Source organism: Nomascus leucogenys, chromosome 14, assembly GCF_006542625.1.
Source record: "Nomascus leucogenys isolate Asia chromosome 14, Asia_NLE_v1, whole genome shotgun sequence".
NCBI classification, from domain to species: Eukaryota; Metazoa; Chordata; class Mammalia; order Primates; family Hylobatidae; genus Nomascus; species Nomascus leucogenys.
Genome location: NC_044394.1, coordinates 62,174,674 through 62,189,158, shown reverse-complemented (window position 1 = coordinate 62,189,158; position 14,485 = coordinate 62,174,674). Strand labels below are relative to the sequence as shown.

General features: G+C 32.9%; 1 pseudogene; it reads right to left on the bottom strand.

Moving 5' to 3' along the window:
- Positions 1-2,068: 2,068 nt before the first annotated feature.
- On the bottom strand, positions 2,069-4,848 carry LOC115838257 (annotated as a pseudogene).
- Positions 4,849-14,485: the final 9,637 nt, after the last annotated feature.

Below are 14,485 nucleotides of genomic sequence, written 5' to 3'. Positions count from 1 at the left end.
ACTTCCTCTAACTTTTGTATAATTCATTGCTTTTTTGTCACTTTCACTAAATTATGCTTATTAGTAAAGACAAAAGGATGTGTACATTTATTACAGAAAAGGCTACAACACATATTTTTCACATATGAGTTGTTTGGTACATTTTAAATTTAATATATAAATAAACTATATAAAGAAATTTCCTTTTTCTTCAAGTTAAAATTTCATCAATAAACTGATATGATGGCACACATAAAGCACCTCTATTTAAAATGTTTACTAGCTTAATCTTTTTGTTCTTTTATTGTACTTGCTGATTTACTAAACAATGAATTAGAAGTGAAACCAGTAGCTTGGGATCCTCAATCAACTCACCACGTGGCATGCGGCACAGCAAGTCTAATATTCTGTATCTAATTTCTCTACTTATAAAGCATGTTTTGTTGCTGGTAGAGTAATAACTGCCAGGAAGATCCAGCTAAAATAACCTGCCATCTGTAAACAAATCCATAGGTATGATAAAATAAAAACTATTCCCCTCTACTTTACTAACTCTGTATCTCCATCCGGTGGTGCCAAACAGTAACTTCAAGCAATAAAAGCTGCAAGAAAACAAGTTTGGCTTCAAAGTTCATCATTCTTGTATTCGTGAATGTGTTACGGCAAATACTTATTACCTATTGATCATAAAAGAGCATAAGTAAATAAAGTGTTTATTTTCTAAATTACAATATATAATACTACACTAAGTAACGTGTTGATAGAAATTTGGAGAGGGTTGAGAGAAAAGGAATTCTTTACTTTTTAGATGGAATTTTTGACTTAATTTAGTTTTTGACTCATTTTTTTAAATAAAAAATGAAAGGTCAGAAAATTAGATATTTATATCAAATTCCCTAACTAAATATGTAAATATATATTATTCATTTTATGGTTGTTGACTTATCTCAGTACAAGAAGAAATTATGACTGCAAAAAAAATATTATTTAAAACGAGGTTACTAAAGAAAAATCATGTTGAGTTTTGGCAATAACTTATAGTTTTAATAAGTTATCTGTGTAAGTTATTAAAGGAGCCACCCAGTACTTTTTTTCTCTCTCGATTATTGTCAATTTTTGTAAAATACCACTTTTTGTTGCTTAAATGTTCCTTTGCTCCTTAAAAAATACCCAACAGAAGTCAAAAATTTCTATCTTTGACAATGAATATAGTTGCTATGGAAATAATTATGACTTTTGGTGTAAAAAGGATACAAAAGCTAGAGAATTTGAAATGTTAAGAAATAAATACACTATTATCATGCAAAACTGCTTGGTAAAAAGAGACATTTAAAAAGTATACACTGACTTAATCAGAATTGTTTCTAAACAGATTTCCAAAATCCTTTTCTTTTTTTTTTTTGGAAAAGTTTTGTCAGCTTCAAAACTTTTAATAAAGTGCGGTAAGCAAATGGAAGCTTTGTGTATGACCACTCCACACTGACTCATGAATTACATGCAAAGCAAAGAGGTTTTAAAAATTGAATTTTTTTCCCAATAAAAAGCTGAATACCGAGATTACCTGGCATGGTTAATACACAGTTTAAAAATAATTATTATTTTCTACTGTAGGTAATGATTTTACTTTTCCCCTTTATGTTGTCATATTTTTCTCCTTTCTATCTCAGTTAAATACATGATTAGGAAATAATGTTAATATAGTAGCTTCTTTCTAATTATTTGTGCTCAATTATAAACTGAAAAAGTAGAGTCCCTTTTTATACTATTCCAAGAGGCAATGTCTACTAAATATATTTTTGAGAATTGAAAGAATATTCATGTGTGAATGCATACACATTATTATAAGCCTTTTTATTTTACATTTTCATTTTTTTCTTAACTATGCATCATGCATCTCTCCATGTTAGTACATAAGGATTTACCACACTGTTTCAAATGATTGTAAAGTATTAGAACTATAGATACATTGTAGTTACTTAATCAATACATGATTAAAATACGTTGAGAATTTTAAAATGTAAATAGTATGCATATGTAAAATAAACATATTACATAAGTAGATGCACATACATATGGAAAACCAAATGGATTTTTTTTTTTTTAGGATTTTTATTATTTTAATACAGTTCCAATCAGTGTGTCTGGTTCATTTCAGTTCCTTCACTGCCAACCTAGGGGGCAGGGACTACTTCAGTTTATCTGTCTTCTCTTTGTCAGTGATGACCAGGGTGTAAAGGTATCTGCTGCGTCGAACTTTAAACTTCACGTTGTCCTTATTTTTCTTGATCTTGACAGATTTGGCATCCTTTCGTCGGGTTGTGAGCAGAAAGTCCTTGATTTCCTCAATTTTCTTTTTTTATTTTTATTTTTATTATTATACTTTAGGTTTTAGGGTACATGTGCACAATGTGCAGGTTTGTTACATATGTATCCATGTGCCATGTTGATTTCCTGCACCCATTAACTCGTCATTTAGCATTAGGTATATCTCCTAATGCTGTCCCTCCCCCCTCCCCCAACCCCACCACAGTCCCCGGAATGTGATGTTCCCCTTCCTGTGTCCATGTGTTCTCATTGTTCAATTCCCACCTATGAGTGAGAACATGTGGTGTTTGGTTTTTTGTCCTTGCGATAGTTTACTGAGAATGATGTTTTCCAATTTCATCCATGTCCCTACAAAGGACATGAACTCATCATTTTTTATGGCTGCATAGTATTCCATGGTGTATATGTGCCACATTTTCTTAATCCAGTCTATCGTTGTTGGACATTTGGGTTGGTTACAACTCTTTGCTATTGTGAATAGTGCCACAATAAACATACGTGTGCATGTGTCTTTATAGCAGCATGATTTGTAGTCCTTTGGGTATATACCCAGTAATGGGATGGCTGGGTCAAATGGTATTTCTAGTTCTAGATCCCTTGATTTCCTCAATTTTCTGAGGCATGGCGACGAGGCGCACTGGGAGCTGGCGCGGACCGGGACAGCGAGCAGCAACCGGGGAAAAAAAAAGGATTTTTACAATCATTTTGTGAAGTCTCTGTTTATGCACATACTTTTTGAATCCGTGGAAGTTATTTTAATTGGATAAGTTTCTAAATATTAAATCATTTAAGGAAAATAAATATATTTTTAGAATTTTAATTAAATTTGCAAAATTGACCTTCACAAAGACTGAAACAGTTCATGTCATTTACTGTCAGTAGTGAGAAACTTTAATATTTGGTAAGTGTGAGGCATTTTGTTGGATGTCAGACATGAATTTGTTAATAAAACAGACATAGGCTGGGCACAGTGGCTCATGTCTGTAATCTCAGCACATTAGGAGGCCGAAGTAGGAGGATCATTTAAGCCAAGAAGTTGAGACTGCATTAAGCTATGATCATGCCCCTGCACTCCAGCCTGGATGACAGAGCAAGGCCCCGTCTCAAAAAACAAAAACAAAACAAAACAACGACTAAAAAATATAAAATAAAATAGGCACATAATATATACTTAAGGGAAAGGCAGCTTTATAAAAATATCAAAAATGTTGAAACAGTTACAATGGAAAAATATGTTATTGTTGAAATATGTTAAGAGTTCTGAAAAAAAAAGGATTCTGTGATGGATCTTAGGGAATCCAATTTAAGTCTTCCATTAATGTACTATGCTTTTGTTATTATTTTTTCCTTTATGTCCTGTGAAGTTCCCCTTCGAGTCATGCTTAGTTTGCTAGAATACCCTGAGAATGTGGGAAAATTATAAAATTTCTAAAACTTTGTAATTTCAGACCGACAAACATGAGTAGTAATGACCTTCAATAAATCAGTGAAATAGCATAGTAAAGTCAAAGATCAGGTAAACTAAGCTAAACTCCTGCCACCATTAGAGAAGTGAACTTTTTTCTTTTGGTTATGTTTTTCTTCACACGGCAATATCATTTACAATTGCTCTTCCCATAACCATGAAAATATATCCCAATGATAGGTAAATGAACACAATCAGGGGCAATGCAACTTGTGCCTCAGTGCAGAGGTGCCCACACTCAGTGATCTCATATGAATAATCATTAAAATCAATTGGCACAATTGAGGAATGGATATCCTTTAATCAGCAGTTTCGGATGAGAAGCCAATGATAACAGTAATGTGCTTGTCAGAAATGTGATAAGCACAAACTTATGAAAGATGTTATTTATGAAAGATCAGTCACTATTTTAATTATTCTTTCACAGGATACAAATAAGCAAATTTTATATTAACTAATAAGTAAATACCAAAATTAAAAATGGTAGCCCTTAGCAAGGCCTACTGATTCAAATGTCACGCATCTGTTTTTCAGTATAATTGTTTTAATTTCTGTATTTTACCAATATATTTTGTCCAATTAACATTTAAAATTACTTTTGGGTCAGGAAGCTTTCAAAATCTTGGTCATGATGCAATGGCTAAAGTTTCTGGTGAACTTCTCAGTATCAGTAACTATGTTGTATAGCCCCAATTTAGACGTTTTGACAATGATGAATACTTCCAGTTTTTTCCAAGACAACCCTAGTCATACAAAAGGACAAATAAATGGGATTGCAGAATATCATGGTTTGATAATGATAATAACATTAGCAAATATAATAGTAACCAAATACAGTAACAACTGATATTTATTTATGATTGAAAAGGTCCAGAGTTTATGTGAAATATTGCTTTAATCAGGATAAAATAGGTTTATGTCACATTTGGATTACACACACGCATGCGCACACAAGCATATACACACAGAAACAAGTTCATTTCTAGCTTACATGAAATCGTCTATAGGTATCACGGATGTAGAAAGCAGCTGACCTTCGTGGATCTGTTCAATGGTCTGAGCTGCTGCAGTTTTGTCATGCTGACAATGGCCACCTCATGCCTCCGAAGGCGAAGAAACAGAATGGTGCACTAATATCTACTGCTGTATACTTTTGTCTGGGAGAAGGCACTCTGAACTTCTGTTCTCAGCTCATTGGCTCTGCCATGTATATATGAGGAATGAAGGGAAGCAGGCATTATCTGAGGAGCGGCCATAAGCACTTTGTGTGAATTTAACGTTCGTTAACAACCCTGCATAAGAAAGGAAGAAAGCTACCTCAACGAGTCAAGAAAGTTTACGTTAAAGACACTCAATTTCAGTTTTGTATCTTCTGTTGATGTCTTCACATTGAAAATGAGATTACTGCCGCATATAAGTAATTAAAGAAGTATTATCCAGCAAGATCACTCATTTGAACTATGTAAATATATAAAACATATTTTAATGCCTAACTCTGAGCCTACTTAAATAGTTATAATAAAAGAGCATTTAACACATATCATAAATGACAGTTTTGATTAAATAATATTCAGTAGATACATATATATATTATAGGCATATATATAATGAAATAACACAATATTAGAAATAATTAGTAAAAATTACCTACTGAATAGCAGTTTACAAAGTGCTTTCAAACCATCCTTTGATGAAAAGCAGCTGAACACAGTGATTAATAGCACAGATCTTGGAGTCTGGATTGCTTGGGGTTCATTTGGTAAACAATTCTGCGTTTCTATTCTGCCTGTAAAACGTCAATGATAATATGACCTAGCTCATAAGGCCATGTGCAAATTAAATGAATGAATACATATAATGTTCTTAGAACCATGCCTGGAATATAGCAAACATACAATAAATGCTATTTTTGTAGCTATTATGTAAATCTTCCAGTTGCTTCTAGGGAAGCTTCTAGTTGCTTCTAGTTAATATTACGAGATTGGCTCTTGTACTCATGAAGATATCCAGGCTCAGAAAGTGGAGTAATGAGCCCAAACATCACTTACTCTTCTACTTCCATGTCTAGAAGTAGAGGCAATAAGTAAAACTCAAGGATTAGCAGCTTTCCAAACATTTCTCTATTCAAGTCGTAAAAATCAGCAAAATTTTCATGCATGTTTTTAGTATTTAGGTGGTGATTGGAACTGTGATTGCATATAAAAGGCTCATGATTGAATGAAAACTAGTTTTCCATTTTTCTAATACCTTACAGGAGTTTATTCACTTACTTAAATTTATAATCTATGTACTGACAAGCTCATAACGTGTCTCAGTGTAAAAATCCTCATTCACATTCTTCTTACTGTTATATTCATTTTCTGGGTTCAGGCACAGGGGTGGAGTGTGAGGAGAGGCAGTGATATGCTTTAGTAAGAATAGAATATTTTCTTAGTCATACAGATCTGGATGCAAAATATACTTCTGTCATTAACCAGCTGAACAACAATAGAAATGTCTTTTTAAAAGTTAGCCCTCCTCTGTAGTACAAAAATTAAAATAGCTTTCCCATATGTTATTGTAGGAATTAAAAGGTAGTTGAAGTTTCCCTTGGTCAACTTAAAAATGATTCAATGTATGCATCTTGTGTTGGAACACAGATTTTCACAAATTTATGGAATGAACAAGTAAAAGTCAAACTATAATTACCCATTAAGGGAAATAATCTACTACTGTTATTAAAACAATATAATCTTAGGAGTGTTTTATGACTCTGGCATATCTTGCCCTTTGAATGAATTAATCTAAGGTTAGATAAAAGAAAAATAATATTTGGCTTTCTTTACTTTTTTAGTTAATGAACACAGAAGTTTCTTAAAACATCAGAGTAAATTTCAGCCAAAAAAGAGCAACTGGCTATTAGCTAATGCAATCTGCCCAATTGCAAACTAAAATGTCTACAGAAAATCAAAAATTATGGAAATGAAAAGAGACTGTGAAAACTAAGACTAACAAATAATTTAATTTAGATTTGGAGTCTCCATTCACTAAAAGGCATATAGAACCAAATTTTAAAAAATGCAGAAACCTAATTAATATATCATTGTGGGGAGCAAGAAAATATTCTGTACTTCCTCCATTTCTAACCATGCTTGGGTGACAGAGATCTGTGTTTTTATTCATTCCACTGACAGAGATTCCCCTTTCAGATTTAACCTACCTACATCTCTTATGTATTTCAGATAACAATATGGCAAAAATATAATAGTTGAGGGTGCACTGAAATGTGTATATATTTATGTGCACATAAAATGTGCCACATAAATATATACATCTACAATACGCTGCAAAAGTTAAAAAATAAAAATTATTTAAAAAGACAAAAAATAAAAATAAAAATTATGAAGCGATTAACAGTATTGTTTCTGAAATGAAATTCTTGGGCAAGATACTGTGTTTTGTCTATAAAATGTAATACTGTACTTACCTCATAGAATTGAGTGATGGATACATTAATTTTAGATTTCCTTAATTCCCAGAAATGTGAGAATGACTTAGTCTTCACAGATTAAAGGTACTTTTGCTGAATGTAGAATTCACAGTTGATAGAGTTTAGGTTCAACATTTTATGTGTTTTCTTTAATTGTCTTTCTATGTAATGTTGTACAGAAATCTGAGAAAGCCTGATTTTGGAAAAAAATAATAATTATTAGTTTTAAATTCCCTGATTTTTGTGAATTAAAAACTGATTAAATAAAGAGATACAAATGATGTGATACTAAAAGTTCACACAATGTGTTTGGACAAATAAATTGGTACAAGTAGATGAAGGAAATTGTTAGTTTGGCTTCAAATCGTTAAACTTTCCCTTACCTTTGGATCCAAGGATTCCAATATGTGTAATTTATTACTAAATACTCAGGAAAACATAAAAATATATGAAGAAAAATATGCTTTTGATTATGAAAGCCTGGAAATACACTTTTCATTGATAAAGAATAAATACAGCTGTCTAACAGAATAAAATGCAGCCACTAAAAATAATGACATACAGAAAGATATAGGTACATGGAAAACAATTCTTAATATGTTAAAAACACTTCGTAAAACAGTATTTGTAACATGATTCCATTTTTTTGCATGTTTTATTTTACTTTATTAAAAATTATAACATGACATGTAAAATGTTTAAGGTAATTTTTCTAGGTATTGACCCTTAGTTTATCTATTTTCTTGTATTTTATTTCCTGTTTGATCTTATTATTTTTGAGACTGGACTCACTTAAATAAAATAATTCAAGAAAAATAAAATCAACTTTTAAAATCGAATAGGGTGTTTTTGGAACTTTTGTGCTGTTTGTGGTATTGCTAGGCTGATAATTAACGCTCTCCAGGTTTAAAAAAAAAAAGGTACTTTTAGTTATTTTCTTCTCTTTCTTTGAAACACCCTGTCCCCTAGCCCATAGAATTTTATACAGTTTCAAAGACAAACTATTTGAGAACAGTTAAAGTAGCTGGCAAATAATATGTTTTAAATAGACAAAAGCAATTTTTGCAAATGCAGTAATCTTATATCTCATTTAGCATACCAAGTAGAGGGCTATTTTTGTGTGTATGTGTGTGTGTTTGTTTTCCAGTCTGCTTTTAGAACATTGACCTCTTCTTGTTTACACTAAACATAAATCACTTTTATCATTAAAATGACACGTTTTTAAAAATTAAATCACTGTTTTGTTCTTTGCCTAACATTATTCCCTCAACACCACAGATAATTTGTGTATCAGCTAAAAAACATGAAACTATAAAAACAAATTTCATGGTTTTTGCCAGTTCTTGCCCTTTGAGAAAATATTGTTATCTTTTATAAATAAATGCAAGAGCTGTAATTTTCAGGAAGCATAATCACATGTTTAAGTTAAAGGTATGCCTTTTTACAACTTTTGACCTTTCTAATAGTCAAGGCAAAATATGTAATTGATGCTTATTCTTTAATGGCTCTAAAGGAATGAGTAAAAGTGACCTTTTGATAGCAGCTCTGCTTAGTGATTGTGCCAAGCCTGCACTTGGCATAATAGAATTTACAAAATGGGGCTCAGGTGAGTGAGTGTGTATGAATGTGTGTGTTCTTTAAATACCCATAATGAAATTGAAATACTAACTCGACATAGGCTTTCTACCAGCTGGCCCTAGACAAATAACATTCAGCTCTTTTATGGTTCACCTTCAGGTGACAGACATTTAGATTGCAAGTTTTCTATTTTGTTTTGTTTTGATTTTTAAATTTTTATTTAGCCACTGCATCAAATCTAGCAGTACAATGAGCTAACAACTGAGTAATAAAATCAATTATATTGTGTTTCCCAGGTATTTTTAGCACTTTTGCATTTATAAGCTCTTTTGTTTCTTATATCATAGAAGATAGATATTAATATATGCATAATTTTTCACACAGAAAAAACAGAGATTAACTTAATTCAGAGATGGATTTCAAGCCCAAATCTTGCGTTTATACAGCCTGTTTTCTTTTCATTACAACATCTATTTTTACAAAAACATGCATGACTCTTACAGAATATTGTGTAAGGCCACAATTCTCCAGGGATATGAATATAAGAAAATTTTCAGAGATGCTTATGAATTTTGCCTGGATTACAAAATTAGATTTTACTTCACTAGACTTATCTATTTGGTTAACAATTTATCAGAAATATAATCACTCTACAATATGTCATGTTAGAGAGGCTAATAAAATTATATTTCCCTCAGTTTAGCTTCACAATTATTGTAGATTAAAAGATACACATTTTAAAAGAAGAAATGAAGAAGGATAAAAGCTTTACAACTTCCTCACTTCTCAGTGTCTGACACAAAGGAGAAAACAAACAAAAAAACAAAGGCAACTTTAGTTATTGCTCTGCTTTTGAAGGAAGTAAATAAGCCTGATGTTCTTTAAGCTAAACTAGAGTGACAAATATATTAAATGAATCTCTCAGAAGTCTCTAATTGTTGATTTATTAAAAATCACCTATCAGAGAAAATTCAAAACTAAAATAAAATAGTTTATAAAAGTTAAAAATCACCTATAGAGGATTACTTCTGATTATAATACTGGAAGACCTTTCCTTCTATGAAAATATAAAATATCTGGATAAAATAGTCCTATCAAGGAGTATTGTTTTCAAGGAAGCACGGAATAGCTGAATTTCATTTCATTCGTAGAGGAATGGAGAATGGCAATAAGTTATTGGGAGCAAATCTATGGCTTCAGTTCAGGTAAGCAGATAATATGGCTTGTTGAAAATTAGGTTGAGGAGAGTCTGCTGGCTGAGCTATTAACAAAAGTGGAGGGCAAGTAGAAATGAAACGAATCTGAAAGAGTTTAAAATGCAGCAGTAATTTCCTCAATATGATCATTGTTCTTGCCCTAACAAGAAGAATTGAGAAAGCCATCAAAAGTTAAAAGTTTGTTATCTAAATAATTGGCAAAATTGATAAATCTCTAACAAGACTTATCCAGAAAAAAAGAGAGAACAAATAAATTAACATTGGTGTTGATAGAAGAATGTCACCATATATTTACAGACTTTAAAAGACACCAAGAGAATAATATGAACAACTTTAGGCCAACACAGTCGACAGCACAGATGAAAGGGGCACAGTTTTGAAAAACAACCAATCTACAAAACTGACACAAGATGAGGTAGACAACCTCACAAGCCCTATATCTGTTAAATAAATTGAAATAATAAATTTTAAAAGAAACCTCAAATGGTGAATATTATCAAACATTTTAGGAAAAAAAATTGTATACAACTATTTTAGAAAATTGGCAAATGGAAAAATGTCCTAGCATGTTTAATCACCTACTGTAATCTTAATATTGTACCTTGCTGAGGACATTATAAAAATACAATTTACTAACTGATATAAGCATAGTTGTCAAAATTTTTAAGAAAATTATCAAATTGATTTCTGCAATATTGTAGAAAGGAAAACACATTATAACAAGAGGTGATTACCTCAGAAATGCAAAGTTGATTTGACATTTCAAAATCAACCCAGGTATTTCCTTACAGTCACAGAATGTAATTGATAGAAATTATATGATCTCAATAGCTGCAGAAAAATTATTTTACAAAATTATTATCCATTAATGATAAAAACCCCTCAGCAAAGCAGCAACAAAAGGGAACTTTCTCATACGAAGAAAGAGCATCTAGAGAAATCAACAATTATCTTCTACTTAATGGAACAATATGATTTCTTCCTAATGTTAGAAAAATGTCAAGCGTATCTTCTGTCATAACTACTATTTAGCTTTTACTGGTGGTCTTTTCAGTGCAATAAGGCAATAAAAATAAATAAATAGTATAAATGGCATTAAAAAAGTGTAATTGATTTTATCAGTTGAACAGGATTGTTTAAATAAAAATAAAAAGGAATCTACCCTAAGCCTACTAAATCGAAGAAGTGAAACCAACAAAGGTACATGAAAAAAGTTTAAATGAAAAAGCAAGTGCAATTCTATACATACATATATTAAAAAAAAACCTTAGAAATTGAATAAAACTTTCAGTGGCAATAGCAGAAAAATAACATAAAACACAAGAAATAGATTTAATAAAAGATGTGTAAAATATGCTTACTGATAAACACAAAGCATTAGTGAGAAAAAATTATTATAATCTAAATAAATAGATATACAATGCTTCTAGTTGTTAGATGTAATGTCATAAAAATGTTGTTTCCGCCAAAGTGACCTATAGAATCAATGCAATTCTGATTAATATTCCAAATTTTTTTTGTAGAATTTCATAAAAATGAAGTAAAACTTATACACTGATATAAAATCTATGGATTTATCACAATTATCTTGACAAAGAAGAATAAATTTGGAAGACTCCATACTATCATATTTTAAGTTTTACTATAAACCTATGATAATTAAAATAGTGTGAAGTTTCTGCAAGATTAGACAAATAGTGAAACAGAGAGCAAAATTAGATATACATATATACAATAAATGATTATTTATAAAGGTGCCAATAAAAGCAAAGGCAATAGATATTCATACATTTTGCTAGAAAAACTGAACCTATAGGAACAAAAATAAACAATGCTGAGCTATATTTCATACCACACAAAGGTGACAGGGATGATTGTAAATCTAAATTTTAAAGTGAAAACTGTATAGCTTCAAAAAGGAAACACAGAATACACTAATTACCATGATTAAAAAAAAACTTTTTTTCAGACAGAACTCACAAACACTGAAAATAAAGTAAAATAAACTAATTGATTCCCCTTTTTATCAGAAGAATAGGCCAGCTTCAGATTTAGAGAAAATATTAATAATACATATATCTGACAAAAATCTTCATAAACAAAATACATAAAATAACTCCTGGCTGAGTGTGGTGGCTCACGACTGTAATCCTAGCACTTTGGGAGGCCAAGATGGGTATATTGCTTGAACCCAGGAGTTTGAGGCTAGCCTGGGAAACACATCAAAACCCCATCTCTACAAACAATACAAAAATTAGGCTGGCATGGTGGAATGTTCTGTAGTCCCAGCTACTCAGGAGGTTTAAGTGGAAGGATCACCTGAGCCAGTGGAAGTCGAAGCTACAGTGAATGGTGATCATGCCACGGCACTTCAGCCTGAGTGACAGCGTGAGAATCTGTCTCAGAAACAAAAACTACAACAACAAAATACAACTCCAAATCCAATTTTTTAATAGGCAAAGTATAAAAATAATGTTGAAGAGACTTTCCACAAAATAAGATATATGAATGGTTACCAAGGATTTGAAAAGTTACCCAATATCACTACTGATTAGTGAATAGCAACTACGTCAATGTGAGAAATTACTAGAAACCTAGTAGAATGATGAAAACTAAACCAAATGTTGAGGAAGATACACAACATCCAGAACATTGCTAGGACAAAACTCATTGGTAATTGAATGTAAGTTTATCATAGAGCTACCATATGACCTAGTAATTTAATGTCTTTCTTGATATTTATAGGACTATAAAACAAAATTGATTTCACTATGGGGAAGATTGTGACTCACTGTAAAGGATGGTGAAAGGTAATCTTTGGGTTTTGGTTACACGAGTGTATTTGTTCGTTTCATGCTGCTAATAAAGACATACCTGAGACTGGAAAGAAAAAGAGGTTTAATTGGACTTACAGTTCCACATGACTGGGGAGGCCTCAGAATCATGGGGGCAGTGAAAGGCACTTCTTACATGGTGGTGGCAAGAGACAAAGAAGAATATGCAAAAGTGGAAATTCCTGATAAACCCATCAGATCTCGTAGACTTATTCACTATGAAAAGTATGTAAGAAACCGCTCCCTTGATTCAAATTATCTCCCACCAGCTGTCTCACACAACACTTGGGAGTTATGGGAGTACAATTCAAGATGAGATTTGAATAGGGTCACAGAGCCAAACCATATCATTCTGCACCTGGCATCACGTCTTCACATTTCAAAATCAATTATGCCTTCCCAACAGTCCCACAAAGTCCAAAAGTCCATAGTCCAAAGTCTCATCTGAGACAAGGCAAATCCCTTCTGCCTGAGCCTGTAAAATCAAAAGCAAGCTAGTTATTTCCTAGATACAATGGGGTACAGGTATTGGGTAAATACAGTCATTACAAATGGGAGAAATTGACCAAAACAAAGGGGCTACTGGCCCCATGCAAGTCTGAAATCCACTGGGGCAGTCAAATCTTAAAGCTCAAAAATGATCTCCTTTGACTTCAGGTCTTGCATCTAGGTCATGTTAATGCAAGAAGTGGGTTCCCATGGTCTTAGGCAGCTCTGCCTATGTTGCTTTTCAAGGTACAGCCTACCTCCTGGCTGCTTTCATGGACTGATGTTGAGTGTCTGCAGCTTTTCCAGGCACAAGGTACAAGCTGGCAGTGTTTCTACCATTTTGGGGTCTGGAGGACGGTGGCCCTCTTCTCATAGCTCCACTAGCTGTTCCCCCAGTAGAGACAATGTGTGGGGGATCCAACCCCACATTTTCCTGTTGCACTGCCCTAGCAGTGGTTCTCCATGAAAGCCCTGCCCCTGAAGCAAACTTCTGCCTGGGAATCCAGGCATTTCCATACATCTTCTGAAATCAGTTGGAGACTCCCAAACCTCAATTCTTAACTTCTGTGCACTTGCAGGCTCAACGCCACATGGAAGCTGCCAAGGCTTGAGGCTTGCACCCTCTGAAGCCATGGCCTGAGCTCTATGTTGGCCCCTTTCAGCCATGGCTGAAGCTGCTGGGATGCAGGGCACCAAGTCCCTAGGCTGCACACAGCACAGGGACCCTGTGCCTGGACAACAAAACCAAATTTTCCTTCTACACCTCCATGCCTGTGACGGGAGGTGCTGGCACAAAGATCTCTGACCATGCCCCTGAGACATTGTCTTGGTGACTAACATTCTGCTAGTTCGTTATGCAAATTTCTACAGCTGACTTGAAAAACTTCTCAGAAAATGAGATTTTCTTTTCTATCACGTTATCAGGCTGCAAAATTTCCAAGCTTTTATTCTCTGTTTCTCTTTTAAAACTGAATGTCTTTAACAGCACCTAAGTTACTTATTGAATGCTTTGCTGCTTAGAAATTTCTTCTGCCAGATACCTTAAATCATCTCTCTCAAGTTCAATGTTCCACAAATCTCTGGGGAAAAATGCCTCCAGTCTCTTTGGTAAAACATAACAAGGGTCACC